Here is a 13,650-nt window from a genome sequence, read left to right as displayed (position 1 = left end):
ATCTGAGTAATTAGTAAGAAGTAGGAAAAAAAAATGACTATAGGAAATTTTAAAAATGCAGCATGACTTGACCTGATGCATTTAGAGCACAATGCACAAAACAACTATTAAACACATTTCCTTTTTAAGTGCATATACCAAGAGAGTCCATATGTTAACCCATTAATTATAAATATATTTCAAAAATTAAAATCTTACAAGCAGAGCACTTGGATAGCTCAGTCAATTATCTGACTTTTGATTTCAGCTCAGGTCACAATCTCAGGGTCATGAGATTGAGCCCCTAGTCAAACTCTGCATTGGTTGGGGAGCCTGCCTCAGATTCTCTCTCTCCTTTCCCCTTCCACCCTCCACCCTTAAAAGGAAAAAAAAATCTTACAAAGCATATAGTGTGAATACATCAGCATTAAATGAGAAGCCAATATAAATAAGATATATTTTAAAAGTCCACACATTTAGAAGTTGAATACACTTCTAAGGAACCATGATGAAAATAGTAATTTAAACTGAAAAAATAAAAATAAACATATCAAAATTTGTAGATACAGCTAGCAGATTTCAGTGGGAAATTTATAAATGAAATGCTTGTATTAGAAAAGAGAAAAGATTTGTAAAAAAATTTTTCATTTTAAGAAGCTAGAGAAAAACAAATTAACCCTAAAGGAGGAAGGGAGGAATTAAAAGACGTGGTAATTAATGAACTAGAAAACAAAGAATAACAAGATATAAACAAATAATAACAAGATTATTAAATAACAATATATAAAATATATTCCTAAATCTCAGCAAGACAGATTAGGATTAATAAAAATGAAAAAATACAAGTTATTAATGACCAGGGGATAGTAACATATAATTGTAGCTATAAAGAGACCTTAAAAGGATGGTAGAGGCTATTATGAATAATTTTATGCCAATAAATTTTATATCTTGAGTAAAATAATCTTTTTTAAACAGATTTGATTATTTATTCATGAGAGAGAGGCAGAGACATAGGCAGAGGAAGAAGCAGGCTCCCTGTAGGGAGCCTGATGTGGGACTTGATCCCAGGACCCTGGGATCATGACCTGAGCCAAAGGCGGGTGCTCAACCATTGAGCCACCCAAATGCCCCCTTAAATAAAATAATCAAATTAGTAAACAATTTATAAGAAGCAATAGAAAATATAAATAGCACTAGATTTAATAAAAAGTTTAAATTTATAATAACTTTCTCATGAAGAAAAATTCAGGCCCTGATGTTGTCCTGGTTAAACTCTATAATACTTAAGGAAAAAAAATACCAAATACTTAAGAAAATATCCCAAGAAATATAGAAACTTTCATCCTAATAAATAAATTTAGCAATATCAAATGATAAAAGGAAAAAATTAAAAATTCACTGTATTTACATATTCAAGTATCAATTTGAAAATGAATTTTAGAACAATTTAAACATCAGAAAAACATATAAAACCTCTAATACAAACTATACAATGTTACAAGAAATGGAAGAAGATTGAAGTATGTTGAGGGATATACTATTCTCATAAATTAAAAAATTCAATATTACCAAAGTGTCCACAGATTCAACAAAACCTCAGTTGTCTTTTTGGTACAAACTGGCTATTCTGAAATTTCCATGGAAATGAAAAGTATTTACCTTAGACAAAATAATATTTAAAAAGAAGAATAAATTTAGAGGACTCACTCTTTAGTGTTAAAATTTACTGCAAAGTTACATTATCAAGACAATGTGATATGGTTAAAAGGTAGAGAAAAAGCTCAATGGAACAGAAAAGAGTCTAAAAAAGACACAGGCATATATGATTAAATGATTTTGAAGAATTAAAAATACCAGGGCAATTAAGTTGGAAAATGCAAGTTTTTTTCAAAAACTTCTATTGAAATAACTTGATAAATTTATGGGGAAAAAAGTCCCAACTTCTCCTCAGCATTACACACAACAATCAATTTGGGATGAGGGTAGATCTAAATTGTAAAAGCTAATGTTGTGGTAATTTTAGAAGAAAATGTAGACTATCTTCCCAAGTTGGGGAAGGTAGAGATTTCCCAGAGAGTACACAGAAAGGTCCAAATGGAAAGTTAAACAGTGGTAAGTTGGACATCATTAAAATTTAAAACTTCTTGCAAGTTTGAAACCAAGTTCTTGCAAAACAAAGTTGTGATAATCACAGTTATAATGGGTATAGGAATTGTCCAAAGGATATAAATGCTAAACAAATGTATTTGCCTCCAATGAACACTCTTTATACCCTTGCATTTATAGTTATTCAGTCAACAAACCTTTATTAGTACCTACTATGTCCAAGCACTAAGCTAGGCTCTAGGAATAAAAAATTGAGCAAGTCATTGTCCCTGCCATCAAAGAATTTGCTATCTAGTAATTTACATTGACAACTGGATGTAAGAGGAGCTGTTCTGGGGGTAAGTAGAGGATGTGCCTGCTATTAATTGAAGGTTACATAAGTCTATTTTAAGACTCAGGGACTGGCATCCAAAGGAAACCTAGAGGCTAAGGAGAAATTACCCAGTTGAAGAAATGAGCAGTCGTGCTTGGGAGGTGGGGGACTTCACAGAAGTCGAAGTGGAGAGGAGATGTTTGAGGCAGGAGGAACAAAGACCTGTACAGAGGTTCTGGGGAGAGAGAAAGATGGAGTATATTGTGGAAACCAAGTGGCCTTTAAAATGACTGAGTGCCCAGCACAAGAATGGAATGGGGGTGGGAGGAGAGAGGTGAGGAATAAAGCTGCATATAAGAGCAGGGATTTCATCTTTGTCAATTATACTGAGGGGATGTGATTTTATTCTGAGGGCAATGAGAAGAGAGTCAGGTGTTTTGTTCGCTTGCTTTTATCAGGGAATGACTGGATGTGCTAGGAATTCTCTAGCTGTGGTGTGTGCAACAATTGGGTGGGTTGGCGGGGTTGTGGTAGACTAAACTGGCATTGCAGATACCACAGAAACTGATGAGCACACTCTGAAGTGGCAGCAGGTAGGCTGGCCAGAAATGGGCAGGATAGGTTTGAGAGAGATTTGAGAAAATGTGGCTCTAGACATAGAGACAGGGGAAGGATGCAGAGTTAGAGAGGTCATCTATGGCTCCATGTGCTTCAGGTTGGAGAGGTTGCCCCCTCTTATCCTACTCTGTGGAATGGTCAACAAAGACTAGCAGTCAAAAGTGTCCATGAGTCTGAGCGAGAAGGAGGTCTCTGGTGGAGATGAGATTTCCAGTGTCACAAAGGGGCACACGATGAATTCCAGGAGTTTCAAAGAGTAAGTAGGAAAAAAACAGGTCACCAATCTTAATGATATTTTTTAATAAACAACTATGAAGGGGGTGGGAGTCTGCTTCTGAGAGAAGCAAGGATAGAGATTTTTTTTTAAGTTGAGACTTGAGCACATTTAAATATATTGTAATGTATAGAATTGAATCACTATATTGTACACATGAAACTAATATAACACTATATGTTAACTATACTGGAATTAAAATAAACAATATAATGAGGAAAAGAAGATAAGAAAGAGACTAAAGTTACAAAAAGGAAGGGAATGATCCACATGGTGATGTCCAAAGGAGTGTGTGCAGGAGGTAGAGAGAGAGAAAGAACAGGGAGATGAAAGCAAAGTCAAGGTGAAGGTTAGCTTAACCCTGAAGAAAGGACATCTTTCCACTTTATTCAGGAGTGTTTGCAGGTATGGAGGCCAACAGTTGAAGGAGTTGCTACAGGGCCCCGTGTGTGTGTGTGTGTGTGTGTGTGTGTGGATGTGTGTGTGTGGATGTGTGTGGATGTTTGTCTAATAAGAGTTGAGACCACCTACTGACAGTCTCTGAAGAGAATTAATGAATTATAGGAGGAAGTTTTGAAATAACCATCTTAAAAATGTTAAGGGCAACTGGAAGCATAGAAATTTGTTGAGTCCTTGAGGTCCTATTTTGTATTGGTGACCTTGCATATGTGAGGCATTGAACTACATGGCTGTGTATTTTGATTCAGTAGTTTTCACAGACATAAGCTCATGCACAAAGAAGTTGGACCATTGCTTCATTTTAGTGATTTTTCAAGTAAATGTGCCAGGATATAGGGAGGGAAGCCCACGCTATTGGCAAGGGTGATTGATGTGAAAGACTCTGGTGCATAATAAGCTGGATACAGGAAAAAAAATTGGATGAAGCTGAGAAATAAAGAACATATATGGAATTTTGCAGACCATAGATCTTGATAAGGTCTAGGATTCAGTTACTCAGTGAGAATCATTGATGGGATGCACTAGGAATGGTAGGAGATTCTTGTTAGAGAATAGCAGGTTTAAACATAAAATCTTAAAAGTTGGATCATTCCTAGGGGGTCCCAAGTACTGGGAGGGCATGATTGAAGTAGGGTGGACATACAGGGCATTTAGAACCAATAAGATCAAGGTTTGGAACAGCTGTCAAAGTAAACATGGAAATGACTCATCATAGCTTGAGTGGGAATGAAGAGAAATATTCAATAATGATAAGATGAATAGTAGTGAAGAAAGCAAAAGTAATGATGCATTGAAGTTATTAAAAGTAGACAGAAATCTGTGCAAGGTCACAGACAGCCAGAAGAACGTAGCAAATGTCACAAGTCCAAATGGTATTGCCTTGAGTCCCGGGCAAAGGAGAAAGGGAGAATGGGGCAGCAGAGGTCTTGGATTCATATTTTACTACAAGGAACTTAGGAAGGTGTGTTTATTTACCAACAGATAAAGAGAATAAATATGCTTACAAACACATCTGTTCAACCTCTACGGATTTAAGTAGCAGGTTGGATGACAACAGGGAAATGAAATGGCACTGTCATTATATCTGAATTGAAAAAGTCACAGAAAGCTGTAAATAGTAGTTATTATCTTTCCAAAATTTACTCTCAGTCTCTAGAAACCTTCTAGAACCTGGAAATTTGATGAGGAGGTGACTTAAAAAGAATAAAGGTGTTTGTGGGAAGAAAAAAAATACATAAAAGAGCTGCTGGTGGAGAGAGACAGAGATGGTCCATAATTAATATGAACATCAATCTTTTTGAAATGTCAGGGTGAAAGCCTATTCTTGCTGAAATAATTTGATTCACTATCTCTTAAAATAGCACAGAAAGCAAGGGAAAAGGGGCATTGGCAAAGAAGAAGTTGATGAAAACAATAGTACCTGGTTTCTTCCCATCTTTCCTTGGTGTGCAAGGTCCCAGGGGTGGGAGTGGGGGGTCAGCTGATGTTACATGGCTGGGTCCTGGCACTACTCCTGGCCTCCAGTTACTGCTTTGAGCAGTAGAGATAACTGCAGAGTATGGGAAGTTCCTTGATTTATGCTACAATTTATACTCTAAATGAAGTCAAGTTCCAGAGGTATTTTAGCCTAAAGTGTAAGTTTTCCTCATCATTCATTCCAGAAACATCCCCTCCAAACTGCTGACACTGTTTTATATAACACCAGTATGGCAATAAAGCATTATCATTCCCTTTTTTTATCATTCCCTTTTATTAAGTGGCTTCTGTGGGCAAGCATGCACTTTCAATGTATGGCTTCTTCCAGTTCTTACATTGGCCCTATGTGGTTAACACGATCCCCATCTTGGAGAGAGGAGAAGAGAGACTCAGAAAGGTTAAGAGTGACATAATACATTTTTAGATACAAGTTGTTGGCTCTGTTAATTCCCCCCCTTCCCCCCCACCCCCGATGACCTTTCCACCGTGTCACACAGCCTTCTGAACAAGTTTCTCTGGCCACTGGCTTTTTCTCAGAAAAGGTCTGGAAAAGACATAACAAATTACACCTTGTTGCTCCTCAGACCACTACTTGTTTCAGCTCAGTGGCTCCAAGGTGATCAGGGATCAGATCCAAGACCCCATGAGAATATGATGAATCCATGCCATCCTTTATGTCCACACCTCACCTCTGTAGGAAGCACAGATTTTTGTCCTTCCCTAATGCTGGAAGGGGCTCAGTCCCTACAAGAGAGAGCCAACACATCCTGGTGATGATCTTAATTTAGGCATTTTTTCATCCAACATGCATTTACTGAGTATCATCCATGGACTCTATTCTGTGATGGGCATTTGGAATATATACATCAATAAGACATTGCCCTTACCCTCAGTGAGCTCACAGATCCATGAGGGCAAAGCCATGAGGGTAAATGGTTACAAGGCAACAGGGTAGGGGTAAAGATAGGATTATGCAAGCAAACTCCAAAGTAGGCAAATGGAGAGAGGCAAAGATGAGCAACCACACCATGGTATTCTCAACCACACCTGTGAACCACACTCAGGCTTACACTCACTGCCCCCAGGGATGTTTAGTTTTGTCAGTATTACCACCTTAGCCATATCAAAAAGAAACAGAATCAGGGTCTTGAAGTTAATTCAGTTTTTCAGCCATAAGTCAACCCAGGACCAAAGGAAAACTAAATAAAAATTGAAAAACTTACTTCCCAAAAGGGCTAAATGACATTTTTTTAATAATGAAAATGTGTTTCTTCTTAAAAAAAAAAAAAAACTGTGACTGTAAGACCAAAATATACTGGCTCGTGCATTGCTGGTTCCCAGACGTCAATCTTTTTCCAGATTTCTGAAGATATTTTTATCTAGAGATACATTTTATCAATTAGTTTGCTCCCTCTGGGTAACAGAAATCCTGGCAAGTGGAAGAAAGGTAGCTTTAGTCCCCTTTTGCCTCACGAAACTACAAAATCTGGTAGCAAGCTGTGGTTAGTATTGGTTCAGAGGCTCATCAAAGTCTCTGGGACTCTGCTTTTTCCTTCCAGGCTGTGTTAAGAGAGCTACTGCTGTTCCCTAGCTGCTGCTGTATTCATGGAAAACTTAGTTGATGTGTGTCCTAGTCAAGGAAAAGGGGCATGAGCCAACTAAGTTTGCCTTTCGTTTCTGGAAGCCCTACCCAGTAACTTCTGTTTATATTGCAAAGAGCACCGTTCCACCACAGTGGATGTCACATGTGTTATATCTCAAAGACAAACACCACTGCTGTGTCATCATACCATCTGCAAGGGAGGCTGGGATTTTTCATATACACACGTACACACATGCATAAAAATATTATATAAATATGTATTTGTACTGCTTGCATCGTTGCTTCCCCCCTTGTAGGGCTCTGTTAATAAGAAAGATGGAAGAGTGTCTACTGAGGATGCAAATATTAATCTCCACCATAATCTTTAACATTTATTTGCAGAAAACAGTATGGCTTTGGTCTTTCAGGAAAACTTTTATAAATCACTCTCCCTTAATAAACTCTAATGGGGCAGGAAGAGAAACAAGTTAGTGTGCTCAGCTACACTACCAGTACCACCGAAATATTTATAGCTCTCAAAACACAGATCTGCACACTGGCCGTTAAGGTACTCCTGATTCATTTGTATCAACTGGTTGAGTCTATATACCTGAATTCTTTTTTTGGTTCTAATTATTGCTTCGTAACTTTATATTAATATGTTTAAACACTGGTTCATAAATTATGTCTTCCTTAGGAAAGAGATGCAAACTGTCAAAAGGAAGAGTCTTACATTTTTCTGCTTTGATATCTTGAGGCTTAGGGAAAGAGAAAATAGAGCATGAAGCAAAAATGCAATGTGATTTGAGGTTGGTATTCTTGGCTCAGAAATTCCAGCTAGCAAAGCAGTTAGCTGATTCAAAATAGTACCCTTCTTAAAAGACAAAACTAGTATCTGTATATATGCATATGCACACATATGTGTATATATACATATTTAATAGGTGCATCCTTGCACATATGTGTATTTAACATCTCAAACACATATTTTCTTCTGAAATGGGACTCACATATTTTAGGTTATTTTATTTGTTTATTTTAGTGTTGCCAAAGAACAAAACCACTCCCCAGAGCAAATCCTGCCTTCTACCAGGGGATTTCTTAATGTTTCCTGTTGCGACAAACTTAAAAGACGTCTCCTAATTGCAAGGACTATATTAGCTGACCAGCTTATTCTGCTCCCTGTCATCTTTTTAACATCTCAGCAGCTCCAGCAGGTTAATTTATTAACTTCTGAGTCACTACTATATCCTGGACAAATATTACCAGGCATATTAAAATACATTAGTAAATCAAGTAGTCTTGTCAGCTGAATAACTAATTAATCATATGATAAAACATGTACTTACATCTATTATGAATCAGGACCTCTGCTGGACCCTAGCAATACTAGTAGGATCTCAGATGTCATGTCTCCAGTACTGTGGCCAGGCAGTTACAACAGCATACAATGAGTTCCATGGAAAAGCATGTGATCTTTAGAATGTTTTTCCAAAATATTAGTTGAATAGAGAGAGCTAAGGGCAAATATTTTTAACCAAACCCAATATCTTTATCTTATACTGGTACATAAATACGTAAATATACTTTCTTTTTTTTTGTAAGAATGCAATACTCTAGCATCTACTCAAGTGGATAACAATTACTATTTTTCCTAAACTAAGCACCCTTTATATGCCTTAGTAAGTACTTACGTGAATTATACTCATATTCTTTTTCAAAAGGATTTATCTAATTATTTAAGAAAGAGAGAGAGAGAAAGAGAATGCATCCATGAGCAGAGGGAGGGGCAGAGAGGAAGGAGAGGGAGAAAGAATCTCAAGCAGACCTCTGGCTGAGCACAGAGCCCAAAGGACCCCGAGGTCATGACATGAGCTCAAGAGTCTGATGCTCAACCCACTGAGCCCCAGGTGCCCTACACTCACACTTTTTTTTTTAAGGTTTTTTTAAGTTTTTTTTTTAGATTTTATTTATTTATTTATTTATTTATTTATTTATTTATTTATTTATGATAGTCACAGAGAGAGAGAGAGAGGCAGAGACATAGGCAGAGGGAGAAGCAGGCTCCATGCACCGGGAGCCCGACGTGGGATTCGATTCCGGGTCTCCAGGATCGCGCCCTGGGCCAAAGGCAGGCGGCAAACCACTGCGCCACCCAGGGATCCCCACACTCTTTTTAAGAGGCTTTGGAATCTTATTCATTCTTGGGAAAAAATATTTAAGTGATGTTTTCCAGAGATATCCCTAATAAATTAACACAGTCTGCTGATTTCAGAAAACTAAGACCTAAAAATCATTTTTATTTTGGTAAAATAGTACAGGTAAAATATTTTATTTTTCTGACTTTGGAAGAGTAACTGTACTCTTTATAAAGCTGATATTCAGTGTGTGTGTGTGTGTGTGTGTGTTTGTGCATGTGAGAGAGAGAGGGAGGGAGAGAGGGAGAATATTTGTATTGAAGGCTGGGGAAGGTGAAGGTTTCCATTTTCTGTTAATTTGTTTTTATAAATTATGTTAAAATTTTGGTATAAATGGGATCCAACAGCTATTGTTTGTCTTTGCGGCTCTTATCTAGAAAGAATTGGGAGCTTCTTCCTTGTGCAAGGATCAAATTCTAGAGACATTTTTAATGTCCTGACAGATGCTTCAGACTTTTCTATTCAAATATTTAGTTTCTACTTAAAGGGAGGCAGTATCCACAGTGGATATGAGCACAGGCTTTGGAGACAGACAGGAGTAGGTTTGGGCTGGATGGTCTGAGTAGACTGCTCATCCATAAAATGAAGCCCTAATGTCTTTTTTACTTTAAGATTTTATTTATTTATTTATTTATGAGAGACACAGAGAGAGAGGCAGACACATAGGCAGAGGGAGAAGCAGGCTCCCCTCGGGGGGCCCAACGTGGGACTCTATCTCAGGACCCCGGGTCATGCCCTGAGCCAAAGGCAGATGCTCAACCACTGAGCCACCCAGGAGCCCCATCCTAATGTCTGTTTTATTAGGGTATTGCTACTCAATGTATGTGAAGTGCCCATCTTAGTATTTAGTAAATGTTCCATGACTAGATGCTATCATTATTACTATCTAGTTATTTCAAACACCTTTGCACTTATTCTCCTCATATTAATTAAGGCTATTTAATTCATATCAGCTGAGGTATAGTAAAAGCAGCTGTTTTCCAGGATGACATGGCAGAGGCAGTTGAAACAGGTCCTATTTCTACAATGTTATTTACTAATATATGTTCGAATGTCAAGTGATTTGTATTCTTATCCAGGATACTCATAACTCAGAAAATCATCAGTTCAGTAGGTAGAACTGCCAAGATATTAAATGGATGATTTAGGACTAAGTAAGTTGGCCAAATATTATCACAATATTCAATATGTTCCTTCAGAAGAGAATTGAAATATTTATGACACTATGTTTCCTGACAAGCTGTTTAAAGCATATTTTTGCTTTCTACTACTTCTTTGCAGTAAAAAGAGAGAGAGAGAGAGAGAGAGAGAGAGAGAATATTCATGAATAAACCTAGTGAGAATAAGGCATGACCTCAATAAGAAAGAGTACAATTACAACTGGAAGTTATAAAAGAACACTTGAATAAGTGAACAAATGTATCCTGTTTCTAAAAGAAAATTAAATATTCTGAAGGTATCAATTCTCCATATTTAAAATCTAAGCCCAACAAAAGTGCGAGTATTTTTTCTTACTAGTTACTTAAAAAGCTGTAAATTCACCTAAATATATACATAAGTTTATATATATAGAATTGAGAAAAATTATCTTAAAATATATTAAATGTAGCATAAAGACAAAATGATGACATTATCAAATTAATCTGTAGATCCTGATGGAGAAGGGTAAATATTCCAGCAGTAGACCATTTCTTGCATTAAAATTTTCCATGGAATTAAGGCAATATTGGGATGCCTGGGTGGCTCAGCAGTTGAGCATCTGCCTTCGGCTCAGGGCATGATCCCAGGGTCTGGGATCGAGTCCCACATCGGGCTCCTTGTGAGGAACCTACTTCTCCCTCTGCCTATGTCTCTGCCTCTCTCTTTGTGTCTCTCATGAATAAATAAATAAATCTTTAAAAAAAATAAGGCAATATAAAAAATCAGTGAGAAACAGAAAGATTTATCAAATTTTTAAAACTGAGTACCAATTGGGACTTAAATTCATTTAGTTTCCTCTGACGCCATAACTATAAAATTACTAATGATTTAAAAAATAAAAATTTGGGGGATGCTTGGGTGGCTCAACTGGTTAAACATCTGCCTTCAGTGTAGGTCATGATCCCAGTGCCCTGGGATCAAGCCTCAGCCGACTTCTCCCTCTCCCTCACCCAACTCATTCTCTCTCTCTCTCTCTCTCATTTATTCAATCTCTTTTAAATAAGTAAAGCCTTAAAAGAATTTTTAAAATAGGTAAAAATGTTAAAAGAAGGATATATCAGAACACATTACAAGAAAAGCGAAAAAAAAAAAAACCCAAAAAACCAAAAATCTCTAAAATGAAAGAAAAAAAACAGCAATGTTTAAACCTGACTTAAAAACTGAGCTCTGTGCCTATCATTACTTCCCATCCTCTGCTAGATTGTATCATCTTATTCGGGATATTTCTCTTATACATGAAGATGTGTCTTTTGTCCTTATTTATATTCCTCTGTACATCTCTTAATGGATATTAGATATTCTAGGGTAAATTCAGGAAAGGGAAAAAATGGAAATGATAACCTTTATGGATGGAATGCATGTCATTTGTTTGTAACTGCTTCCTAGCATAATCCTTGTACATAACAGGTATTCATTCAGACTTGCTGAATAAATGGATAATTGGATGAGAATAAGAATACCAGTGACAAGTCACAGTAGCTTTGAAAGAATCTAGAAACAGAATAGCACTGCTGGAAAAAAAAGAGTTGAAGATTGATTTAGTTGAGTCTTTTAATTTGCAGACGAAGAAATTGAAGCCCAGAATAATGAAATGACTTAATCCAGATCACGTGGTTTGTAACAAGCAGAAGGTGAATAAATTAAAATTAATACTTCCCTTTGATATTTTTCAGTCCGCCAGGACATCCAAAACATAACTGAAGTTGTGATTACAGACCTGTGATCAGTTAAGAAAGATACTTTCTCTCCACATTTTAAAAATTTAGATATCTCATAACTTAAGCAGAGAGGAAAGCTGAGGTAAATATATTATTTTTTTTTTTAGAAGCACACTATGATAGTTAATTTGTTCAAGGGCTCACACTGCAAGCATTAAACCAAGCATGGGCTTTGTTTGAGTCCATGAGTGCACATTTGCTTATTTAAGGAAGAGAAAAGTGAATGGTGATCCATGAATGTGGATGAAAACTAAAGACTCACGGTTAGTTATATTTTAGTTTTTCTAGGTCTACAGCTTAAAGGCCAGAAGTTATAGGTCTTTTAGGTCTTTCTGGATGTCCCACAAGGTATGTGCACTTGAGCTAAGCCACTTCATCATCGTTCAGCTTTCAGTTGATAACACCTGGTTAATCCCCAAACATTCAGGATATAAGGAAGATTCAGGAAGACTTCCTTCCCCATGGCATGCATTCCCTTCACCATCACTGACATTGCATGGGCACTGGATAGATTTTCAACATGGAGTGGATGAGATCAACCACACTTAATCCAAAAGCCCCAAGGGTATATCCTTTTAGTTTGATGACTTCATAGGCACTTTCGACCAATCTTAGGCACTCTCTTCCAATTTTCACTATCATTGTCTGTTCCCATTTCTGGATTCCATTCCTGGAGACAAATTGCTGTTACATTCACTCCACGCTACAGAGCCACACTTGAGTTGCAATGTTCTCCTGAAATCCATCCATGGCAGCTGCTAGGGTGAATGCCAAGTTTTTCAGCCATTAGATAGTGAAATCTAGCAGATTCCAGGTTATGCCCACTTCTAATCACACAGCGCTTGAGTAGTTCATTTAGTTTCCAGGTAACATATGTGAGAATATCCACTGGGATGAAAGCCACAATTATGATAGAATCAGGACTGTACTTGACTATCTGAGGAATAATGAATTTGAGGACATTAATATTTCTCTGCACCAGGTTGAGAGGGCCTTCTCCTTCCTGCTAGTTACCAACACAATCTTAGAATTGGCAGTTACAGAGTAATCCTTGTCTGCCACAGTTTTAGGTGTCTGAAGAAATTAGCTCCTATGTTTCAGAACTACCATTTCTTCTCTGAGTTTTTCTTCCAAAACGTCCATTGCACAAGTTCATCTTCCAGAGCTTTTTCCAGAATGCTAATGGCACATGCCACACCAACTTGCACAACATCCACTACAATGATTTTATTGTTTGGGATGGTTGCTTCTTCTTCTGCAACTGGTGCAATCAGTTTTGTTGGGGTTATTATTATTATTATTATTTATTTTAGAGAGAGAGCAGGGGAGGGGCAGAGGGAGAGAGAAAATCCAAAGCAGACTCCTCACTGAGCACCGAGCCTAATGTGGGGCTGAGTGTGGAGCTCCATGTGGGGCTCACTTTCACAGCTCCAGGAGGATGACATGAGATGAAACCAAGAGTTGGACATTCAACCAACTGAGCCACCCAGGTACCCCCAGTGCAATCAGTTTTTCCTGAAGAGTTACATTGTGCCCAGGAGGGAGATAGCTATTAGACTCATGTGAAGAAGACAATGAGGTAAATACATTCTACCTAGAGACCAGAAAGAATTTGGGAAGTTTTCTGAACTCTCTATCATTGTTACCTTTAATGAGGCCTAGAGATGAAACCATTTTACCAAATATAAGGTCGGTTGTTAGCAGAATAGGGTAGGAGCTCAGCT

General features: G+C 37.4%; 1 pseudogene; it reads right to left on the bottom strand.

Annotated features, from left to right (window-relative positions):
- Positions 1 to 12,237: 12,237 nt before the first annotated feature.
- Positions 12,238 to 13,203, bottom strand: LOC140593749 (L-lactate dehydrogenase B chain-like; annotated as a pseudogene).
- Between the last annotated feature and the right edge of the window lie 447 nt (positions 13,204 to 13,650).

The sequence above is a fragment of the Vulpes vulpes genome, chromosome 8 (genome assembly GCF_048418805.1).
Source record: "Vulpes vulpes isolate BD-2025 chromosome 8, VulVul3, whole genome shotgun sequence".
In the NCBI taxonomy this organism is placed as follows: domain Eukaryota; kingdom Metazoa; phylum Chordata; class Mammalia; order Carnivora; family Canidae; genus Vulpes; species Vulpes vulpes.
Note: the sequence above shows the minus strand (reverse complement) of the source record. Positions and strands in the feature narration are given on the sequence as shown.